General features: G+C 36.8%; 1 pseudogene; it reads right to left on the reverse strand.

The window, feature by feature from the left end:
• Window positions 1–654: 654 nt before the first annotated feature.
• Window positions 655–753, reverse strand: LOC132305645 (small nucleolar RNA R71; annotated as a pseudogene).
• Window positions 754–11,474: the final 10,721 nt, after the last annotated feature.

Consider the following 11,474-nt stretch of genomic DNA (forward strand, 5'->3'; position numbering starts at 1 on the left):
ATCAATTTTTGGATGTTCTTGAAGATGGATTTTAAGAATTAGTCATGTGAGTTAAAGTCATTTGATTCTTACAAATTAACGATGATAACCATAAATTAGTCATGTAATTTATGTTTCCAATGTCTTGCAAAATCATAAATGTGTTTGTAACAATTTCATCACTCGGCTAGTAAGTTCTAACTCCACGACCTAAATAGCATTACCCTCTGTGAATTCACTACTTCCACTTCACCTGATCTTGTGTTTTTATTTCTTAAACTGAAAATAGTTCATACCAGGCCACATGTTATATAATAATTTAAAAAAAAAAGAAAGTAAAATGAACCAAAGGAAATAGCTAAATGCAGATTTGTGGTTTTGAACACCATCAATTTGGGTATTTTTTTTAGGGTTTTGTTTTAGAGGGGACACTCTTAATATTATTGTCATATTGACTAAGTGCAATTATTTGTCTTAATTAAATGATTTTTCCTGATTGAATCACCAATCTAAAAACTTAAGTCCACATATATTGCTCTGGTTGATGCTCATAATATATTGGTAAGTTCTCTATTTTTATTTGATGTAATAAACATACTATTTCACTTTTTAGTGTCATTAAGTCCTAAATGGTTGATTCAAGAAGTCTTGAAGAAGTACTATCCGGTTTCAAAGAACTTCAATTAGAGAATTTTCACAAGGGGATGGGGAAATGTTTCATGAGGCATGGGAAAGATTCAATGACTTGCTTAGGAAGTGCCCACATCATGACATACCTAAATGGCAATTAGTTCAATATTTTTTTAAAGTGTACCGAATAATCACAAGGGTATGGTTGATGCTTTTATGGGTGGTTCTTAACTTGACAAGCATAAAAATGATGTTTGACAATTGTATGAAAGCATGAGTGAGAATTCAATGCATAGATCTTTGTCTTCTAAAAATGGTAGAAATCTAGGTGGAAGGAAGAATGTTGGCTTATATCAAGTTGACAATTCCAATGACATAGCTGCCAAGGTGAAATCTTTATCTCAAAGGTTTGATTAATTATTGATCAACCAAAATTCAGCGAATCAAATGTCTTCCTCTCCTAACCATTCTCATCATAACTCTAATGAATCATGCATGACTTGTTCAAGTATTTTACATTCTACTTCCAATTGTCCCTATGGACATACGCCAAATGAGAACCATGAACAATTAAATGCCAGATTTGTCAACTAAGGGACTAATCCCTATGGCACTCATTACAAAACCTAGTTGGAGGAACCATCCAAACTTCTCTTGGAAAAGCCAAGGGGAAGGCTCAAACCCTCCCCAAGGTGGTTTTCAAGGCAAGTATGTTCCGCCCCCAATGCAAGGCCAAGGTTCCCAAGGTTTTAGATCATCATTTCAATCATATGGCAACCAATTTTCTAACTCTCATTTTCCTAATCAATCATCTTATTCTCAAGGAATTCTAGGAGTCCCACTTTTGAGGAAAAAGTGTTGATTGCATTAGGTACTTTGGAGGCAAACACCCAAATGCTTCATTCTCATTCTCAATCCATTATTAAGCTAGAAACCCAATTCGGGCAAATTGCTAGTACTTTGAATGCTAGGGAGAAAGGGAAAATGCCTTTAAATGCCCCACCAAAGCAACAATGTGTTGTGGAGACCCATTCCTCATCGGAAGTTCCCACAATTGAACATGTCAATGTGGTGACAACCTTGAGAAGTGGGAAGATTATTGACAATCAAGTAGGTATTTCCAATGAAGAGAGTGAACCAGTGCAATCAAAAGTTGACACCTATCCCGTTTCACATTTTATTCCTCCTTCATTGCATGTACATGATCATCTTGTTGAGAAAATTGTGAAACATGATTTGAAAAACGATTTGAAGAATTCTTGTGTTGAAAATGATTCAAAGAAAATTTTTGAAAAAAATTTTGAGCCAAGAGCTCCATTTCTGGATGCCTTGAAAGGATCCATTGTTCCTGAAAAGCAAAAGACTAAGACCAATGAAATTATTGATGTGTTTCGACAAGTAAAGATAAATCTTCCCCTCTTAGATGCAATTAAGAAAATTCCAGCTTATGCCAAGTTCTTGAAAGATCTTTGCACCCAAAAGAGGAAGAACAAGAGCCAAGCACCAAAGAAAGTTGTCTTGACCGAGCAAGTAAGCTTTATTTTGCAACACAACACTCTACCAAAATTTAAGGATCCCGGTTCACCTACTACTTCTTGCATCATTGGTGACCATGTCATTAATCGGTCTCTTCTTGATTTAGGAGCAAGCATTAACCTTCTTCCATATTCAGTGTATGTTAAGTTGGGCTTAGGAGACTTAAAACCGACATCGGTGATTTTGCAACTTGCTGACAGATCCATCAAAAAGCCCCGAGGTATTATTGAGGATGTATTGATTAAGATTGACAAGTTCTTCTTTCCAGTTGATTTCGTTGTCATGACACGGAACCGGTTCTAAATCCCAAGAGCCAAATTCCCATTATCCTTGGCTGTCCCTTCTTGGCAACCGCAAATGCCAACATCAATTGTAGGACGGGGATAATGAAAATTTCATTTGTTAAATTATGATATACAACTCAGAATAAATTACATGAATCTATGCAAGTGATAATGCAGCCAAGTATAGACAGTGACTATTCTAATAAAGTGAAACATGCTAGATATGACAAAGCAGAATGCAACCAATGTGGAAAACACAGGCATTGGGCATAAATGAGATAGCATGGAACACAAAAAGAGGGTATATGAGTTATAATGCAAAGCAGTGAAATTTGATTGATAATGAAAAAGATGGGATCGATCCAAGTTGGATAGATCATGACATGATTGAGATCGATCATGCTCTGATCGATCAGAGCACTAGCGTGATCGATCGAACTCGTGAAAAAACATGAACAGTCACGGATCTGTGACGTGGACAACACGGGGGAATCCGAATATGCTCGTGGAAACCTATACACCTCAATAAAGTAATAATGGTCACATAAATCGGCACATAACCCCTGAAATCAAATTCAGAAACAAACTATATATAAATATATATACATGTGCTTAAAATATATACATATATATACATGTGCTCAAAAACTCAAAAATGGCAACAACAAATCATGGGAACCTCTAGATCTACTTTAGGGAACATGATAATCACTAGATTAAGCTCAAAAATTGAAAACAAAATTAAAAACTTACCAAAAAGAGAGTGAGAGAAATGGACCGAGAGAGATGAGATGAGAGGAGATTGGAGATGGAGTTGGGAAGTCTTGGGAAGTCACCGGAGTGTCGCCGAAAGTGGGGAAGATGATGGAATAGCGGTGGGAGAGAAGGTGGGTCTTGGATCGATGTGTAAATCGATCTAAGTGACCCTTGGGTCATTTTTTTAAAATGGCTTCCAACATGTCAGATCGATCATGAAGATACTCGGATCGATCGAACCCACAAAACGATAAAATATTTTTGAATTTTTTTTTTAAAACTGAAAAATATTTTTTAATTTTTAGAATAAAAAAATTTATTTTTATTCTTTTATTTTTTTATTTATTTTGAAATTTGAAATTTGAAATTTGAAATTAAAAAAGAAGTCAAAGTCAACGGAAGTGCACAGATCGATCAAATATTGATCGATCGGAACTTGATCAACCGATTAGGTGAAAATCTGTAGAGATCTTCGAACGATACACAAAGAAATGATTTTTCATGGTTTTAAAATTTTTTCTAAGTATGGGATACAGATCGATTTGAAGGAAAGCTAGATCGATCTAGGAATATTCAGATCGATCAGAAAGAAAGTTCGCATGATACACAAAGTGATGAAATATGCAGAGAGTTTTGAACGATGGGACAAGAAGATGGGAATATACAAGGATGATTGTTTAATCGATCGAACTTCTTCTCAGATCGATCGAACAAACACTAAATGTCTGATTCGAAAATGAAAATACATGCATTCCCTATCAAAGTCCCAAACAATGTTTATGATCCCAGAATATATCTAGACGACGCAAGGAATGAAAGTAAAATATAAATGAGGAAGGAATAGGATTGTAAACCCTACGAAGCACTAGTGTTTAACGTCTCTAGCAAGGCGTTGGGCTCTTTTAGCTTGGATCAAAAATCTTGTTGTGCATCCCCTCCTTAGGTGGGTGAAAAACACTTTGAACCCTACCCAATAAATTGTTCCCTAGAGAACTCATTGGATTTGATTCAATAGAGATTGATGGTCCTTGATCAAAGTAATTTTTGGGCCTCCATACCCTTTTAACACTTGGTTTGAAAACATTTTTCTTTAAAGTCTTTTTGAAAAGAAAACCATGGGAATGTTCAACATCAATCAAAGACTCAAATTTTTCACATTCATTTTCAATGCATTTTTCAACAATAGAAACCTCTTTATGTTTGTCCAAAGAATTGGGGGTTGGATTGAATATGTTTAACTTCACCTTCATATGCCTAAATGAAATTTTTATTATCCCCGTCCTATAGTTTATGTTGGCATTAATGGTTGCCAAGAAGGGATGGCCAAGGATAACCAGAATTTGGCTCTTGGGATTTGTGACCGGTTCCGTGTCAATGACTACGAAATTGACCAAGAAGAAGAACTTATCAATTTTGATCAACACATCCTTAATTATACCCTGGGGCTTTTTGATGGATCGGTTGGCTAGTTGCAAAACCACCGACGCCGGTTTTAAATCTCCTAAGCCCAATTGAACATACACCGAGTATAAAATAAGGTACACACTTGCTCCTAAATCAAAAAGAGCCCAATTGATGACATGGTCACCAATGTCGCAAGAAGTAGTAGGTGAACTGAGGTCTTTAAATTTTTGGAGAGTGTTGTGTTACAAAATGGAGCTTACTTGCTCAGTCATAACAACTTTCTTTAGTGCTTGGCTCTTATTCTTCCTCTTTTGGGTGCAAAGATGTTTAAAAAATTTGGCATAAGCCAAAATTTGTCTAATTGCATCCAATAGAGGAAGATTAATCTTCACTTGCCTAAACATTTCAATGGTTTCATTCACTTTGCCTTGTTGCTTTTCAAGAGAACTAGATCTTTTAAGGCATCCAAAAATGGAGCCTTTGGCTCAAAAATCTTTTCAAAATCCTTTTTCAAAATTTTTTTTAAATCATTTCTCAAATCTTTCTCAACAAAAGGATCATGCACATGCAATGAAGGATGAGTAGGATGTGAGATGGGACGGGTGTCAACTTTTGGTTGTACCGGTTCACTCTCTTCATTTGATTCCCCAACTTGGTTGTCAACAATTTTTTCGCTTCTCAAGATTGTCACCGCATTGACATGCTTAATTATGTGACCTTCCAATGAGGAATTGGTCTCCACAACAAATTGTTGCTTTGGTGGTGGATTTAAAGAAGAAGCCCCATTAACCCTTTTTTTCAGGTCAATAAGGTTCAAACGAGCTAAAATCTGTTCATTATAGCCTTTTTGAAGTCAAGCAAAAGTCTTAGAAAAACCCAAAAAAAGTCCAAATTTTGCCAAGGCAGGGCTTTACGATCGTTCGTAGATCTTTATGAAAGTTTATAAAGCTACGTCTTCGTTCATCCACGTCAGCAACCGGATAAGGCTGTCGCGTCGTCGTCGGTTCACTGAGCAATCATTCGTAGATCTTTTCAAACATTCATAATGTCACGTTAATGCTAGCTCAGCAGATAAAACAGCTTGTTGTCAAGAAAAGAGTGCCACGTCAGAGCGAACGAATTGTTGCTTTGGTGGTGGATTCAAAGGTATCTTCCATTTGTCCCTAGCATTCAGTGTACTAGCTATTTGCCCTACTTGGGTTTCTAGCTTCACAATGGATTAGGAATGAGAATGAAGTAATTAGGTGTTTGCCTCTAAATTACCCAAAGCGGTCAACACTTTTTCCTCAAAAGCAGGACTCCTTGAATTTCCTTGAGAATAAGATAATTGATTAGGAAAATGAGAGTAAAAAAATTGGTTTCTATGTGATGATTGAAAAGATGATCTATAACCTTGGGAACCTTGGCTTTACATTGGGGCGGAACATACTTTCCTTGAAAACCACCTTGGGGAGGATTTGAGCCTTCCCCTTGGCTTTTCCAAGAGAAGTTTGGATGGTTCCTACACCCGGGATTGTAATGTGTGCCATAGAGATTATTCCCTTGGTTAAAAAATACGGCATTCACTTATTCATAGTGCTCACTTTGCACATGTCCATGGGGACAATTGGAAGTAGAATGTTAGACACTAGAACAAGTCATGCAAGTTTCATTAGAAATATGATGATAATGGTTAGGGGAGGAAGACACTTAATTCACTGAATTGTGGTTGATCAAAACTTGATCAAACCTTTGAGATAAAGACTTGACTTCAGCAGCTATGTCATTGGAATTGTCAACTTGATATAAGCCGGCATTCTTCCTTCCACCAAGATTTCTACCATTTTTGGAAGACAAGGATCATGTATCACTCATGCTTTCATGAAGATGCCATACATCATCCTCATGCCTATCAAGATATGAACCACCCATGGAAGCATCTACCATTCCTTTAAAATTATCCGACAAACTTTCAAAGAAAAGTTGCACTAATTGCCATTTAGGAATTTCGTGATGTGGACACTTCCTAAGCAAGTCATTAAGGCATTCCCATACCTCATGAAACAATTCCCTATCCCTTTGAGAAAACTCTCGAATTGAGGTTCTCATTGAATTGGTCTTTGAAACCGGATAATACTTTTTTAAGAACTCTTATTGCATTTCTGCCTAATAGTTATCGAAAGAGGTCTTAGATTGTTGAACCAATATTTTGCCTTTTCTTTAAGGGTAAAAGGAAAGAGTTTGAGTCTCAAAACCTCTTTTGGCATGTCCGTGTATTTCATGGTGGAACACATTTCAAGAAACTCATCTAAATGCTTGTAGGGTTCTTTACTTGGAAGTCCATGATAATTGGGAAGCATTTGAATGGTTTGTGGTTTAATTTTATAATGGTTTACTCTACATAAGGGTAATTGAATACATGTCGGCGCATTGTACTCATTTGGCACGTATCGATCTCTTAGAGCAAGAGGAGGATTCACAATTGGTGGCTCAACACGAGCACCATGATTCACTTGAGCAACGGGAGGTGGGGGTGGAACAAAAATTGGCCGAGGCATTCCCAATAGGACCTGGCCTTGTTGTTGTGGAATGAATGGTCTTGGCATGTCTAATGGTGCTTGAATGTTGTTATGATGTATATTTGGGTAGAGGATACCTTATTGGTCAATGTGACCAAGGTCCTCCACATGGTCCTCATTGTGTTCCTCCATTGATGAAATGAAGTCACTATACCTACCCCTTCCCTTTGGATTTCGAACAACCAATTCAAGATGAAAATTAAATGGGACAAGAGTAGGATTTAATGACCTACGACCATGCTTGCACAAACAAAACAACATCAAGCAACAAGTAATTAGCAATCACTTCTCCTCCGCAACAAATCAATCAACAAACCTCCACAAAGAATGATCCCATACTCCCATGCTTTGAACAATATGCAAGAAAAATAAATTGCCTCCACGTGGGCTCACGATCTATCTAGGAAATTAAAAATTGCCTCCACACGGGCCGACGATTTAACTAGAGATAGAGTTAGAAAAGCTCACAAAGGGTCCTTAAGTAACTTCAAATTATTTTTCAAGTTTTGTTTTGCTTTGCAATTTTTATATTTTTGCACTTTTACTTAGTTTAGCTTGGCTCTTGGCTTTTGCATTTCCCTTTGCTTCACTTCCCTTGGCTCAATTCACCTAGCCAATCAAGAACAAACACAATAAATAACCAAAGTAAAATAAAATAAAGACACGATCAAAAGAGTACTAATTCTTAATTGTTTCCAAAATACGAAATTGCCTAATTCCCGGCAACTGTGATACATCTCGGATCCGAGACACGGGTTGATCAGGCCCAGGCCCAAACCCAAGGGATATCAAACAATTAATATGTAAAAATGAACACGGAATACAAAGTGAATAAAAGAAACAATAATAAGCTGAAATAAACTAAATTAAAAATCCTCAAAATATAATTGTTAAAATCCGATAATCCAAAGCCTCCCTAAATTTAACAACTCGGGAATCCATCGAGTGGACCCCTTATTAAAATTCCAAACTGAAACTGAAATAACTGAAATAAAGTCTTAAGCTACATATAGATAGTATTCCTATATAGTCGGAGGAATGAGTGTCTGTATCTGCTTTGCACGTCCAAGCTCTAACCCTAGAACTGACGAACACCTGAAAAATAAGAGAGTGGGTCAGGCCCACATTCAAGTCCAATTGTACTACGATCCATACAGAAATCCGATACGCAGATACATCCTAGATAGCTCAACAATATCTAGAGTAGTCCATATATTTATATATTACACACTATAGGACACTCACTTGTCCAATAGGTCTGTCTCAGCCTGAGTAGAAATACCATGCAAATCGCACATAATGTGGTCATGTGTACCTAGACCAACCAGGGAACATCACCTATGTCCAGTTATCCATCCTAGGTGATATACGCACCCTAACCATGATCTTAAGACTTAAGCTCATACCATGGCACCATATCATAAGTATATAAAGTCCGTATACTCCTAATACAACATATCATCCATCTGTATAGTGGTCTGATATATGTATAGCAATCCATCCTGAAACCAAAGTAGTCATTCAATTATTTTATTGACATGACACAAGTATGAGATGGACTTAACCCTTTATGGTTAATCCATACCTCAATCCAAATTAGGTATGACTTAATGTTTGAAAGGATCCATCCCTAGTATACCACCGTCCCATACTGGTGTATACGATCCTCCAATCCACATAATTGATAAAAATAATAATAGGTATTTATCAACCATTTCCCAAGATATGGATAGACAAAGTTTCATACATATATGATGATATTAGGCTTTCATTAAAAGACCTACAAATCATATCTCAAACCCTTTAAACTGCTAAAAACAACTTAAGCATTTAAAGTCTCCAAATTATCCATAAATTGATATAATGAACATCAATTCAAGTATCAATTAACTCCGAGTAAAGTATAGTTAATTTTGGTTAATTCACAATACTTATATCCCTGTGGAAATATGATTTTACATAATTAAATCATGTATAAAACTTGCTAAGTTCTGGTGGATACAACAGTGTGCAATTGCCTAAGTTTTTCTTAAACTTTGTATTGCTCTGTTCCTTAATCCAATTATTGATTAATGTTCCTCTATACTAGATTTTAGGTCTATAACAGTCCCATACAATATTTAAAACAGTTTAAACAAAATAAAAATACACAGAACAGTCAAAACGACGCACTAAAACCATACAGTATGCAATTCTGGGCAAGAGCAGGCTCCAAAAATTTGAGAGCCTGCTCTTTTAAGGTGAGAGCCGGCTCCCCACCCTTGATAGCCGGCTCTTGAATGTTGGGAGCCGCCTCCCTACATGTGGGAGTCAGCTCTTGCTTTGTAAGAGCTGGCTCTATGGCGACCCTGGATTTTTCAACCCAGTGTGTCCTATGATGACCCGAATCGGATCCAAGATGCGGAAGCAAAATAAGGAAAAATAGCCTCAAGAGATGTACGTCATCCCTAAGGCACCTAGATGACTCCCCAAGAAGCCATAAAACTCAAATGAGCTAAACAATGAACCAAGGGCAAAATGGTCATTTCACACTAAAATGGGTGACACCGTGCACACCATTGGAAAGACAACAAAAAATGAATGAAGATAGACTCAAGAATCACCTGATTCTGAGTCCGAACGGAAAAGATAGGAGTTTAAAATAAATGGCCTTCGCCGTTTAAGAATTACCATGAACCTACCATACTAAAATTGGAATAACTCTCAGCATAGATATAGTTATGATGTGTGATTGTTACCATTGGACAGCTAACTCCAAGCTCTTGAATTTAGAGTCAAGAATGACATAAATCGGATTCGAAATGAAAAAGATATGAACTCCCAAAGTTGGAACAAAAAAGCCATCCAATAGATGCTAAGAGGGAGAGGGTTCCAGGAAGGATCGGTCGACTGAAATGCAATGGTTAGCCCGCCAAAACTTAGCCATCGGTCAGCCGAACCCCAATCATCAGCCAGCCGAAACAAGGGTTTTTCCTAAAAAGCCAACTGGAATGGTCTCGAGGGAATCGTCAGCCGACCGATGGAGCTTCATCAGCCGACCGAAACTCCTACTGCTACTATGCAAAGCTGCAGTAATGGTGTATGTGATGCTAGGTTCATTTCTAAGGCTCTCTAAGATTTATACATGATCCAGACAAGTTTGAAAACATCTCTTAACATCATTGAAGTATTCAAAACATGCTAAAACAAGGGGAACTCAAAATGACACCTCGTGGAGGAATTTTTCATAAAAAATCAATAAATCCCCCAAAAATAGTTCAAAGGTTGAAACTTAAGAGTTTTGTGAAATGTGGACGTGCACACAAATGTAAAAAGACATTTAAGACGCGTTCCAATGCTCCGCGACTTCAGAATGTCAAGAATGCAAAATATGACCTCTCAACGGCCAAAAATGCCAAAAATGGAATAAATGGAACCTCAATGCAAAACCTAGAATGAAATGGTGTTTACCCTTGGCCACACCTCATGCATGATCATAGAAACCCTATGAAAAAGAAAGAATGGAATTTCCACACCCAATGCAAAAGTTATGAAGCAAAGACTTATGAATTTTCAATGTTTTCACAATAACTTTGACAATAAAAGTACATAGAATACAAGTTACATCTCATTGGCCTCCGGCCTCATCATATACATGTTGAATATAATGAAAAGGAGTGTACTTATGTACACTTTACATATTTAGAATCAAAGAATATAAGTTACATACATTAGACTATGAAATGGAAACTGAAAAATTAGAAGCCATCCCACTGAACAGCAAGCATCACGAACCAAGTCTTCGTACTTGATCAAATCCCCCAGTAACTTCGGGGTGAGTAAACAAGTTTACTCGTAGAGAATGAGCATGCATCGACTCGATTTCTTTAGAGATTTTTAGGACTAACATGATATAGTTCAAAAGGGATCATGCCACCTAATGTCTATGTCAAAGACTAGACTCAGGGATCATCCTAAGCTACCATGGAGTATAAGCAACAAAAATCATGATATATATACATATATGAAACAAGTCAAGATTGGGATAATCCAAAGACACGATAGGAAGGATACTAGAACATAGATTAATATGAATTGAATTATCAATACAATTAAGCAAGGTTTACTATAATCTGTATAACACGATAAGGAGGATACTTAAATACAAGTTTACAAGAACTACATTATCGATGCAATTAACATGATTAGTACATACCAATTAACACGACGAAAATAACACACGAAACCAAGAGCAAGGCATAAAATCTATGTAACTTAACATGATTGGAGCATTCCAATTAACACAATAGGAATAATACATGAAGTCAAGAACAAGACACAATATCTA

This window comes from Cornus florida, unplaced genomic scaffold (assembly GCF_030987335.1).
Source record: "Cornus florida cultivar Cherokee Brave unplaced genomic scaffold, ASM3098733v1 CherokeeBrave_3.0.0_Hap2_Chr04, whole genome shotgun sequence".
NCBI classification, from domain to species: Eukaryota; Viridiplantae; Streptophyta; class Magnoliopsida; order Cornales; family Cornaceae; genus Cornus; species Cornus florida.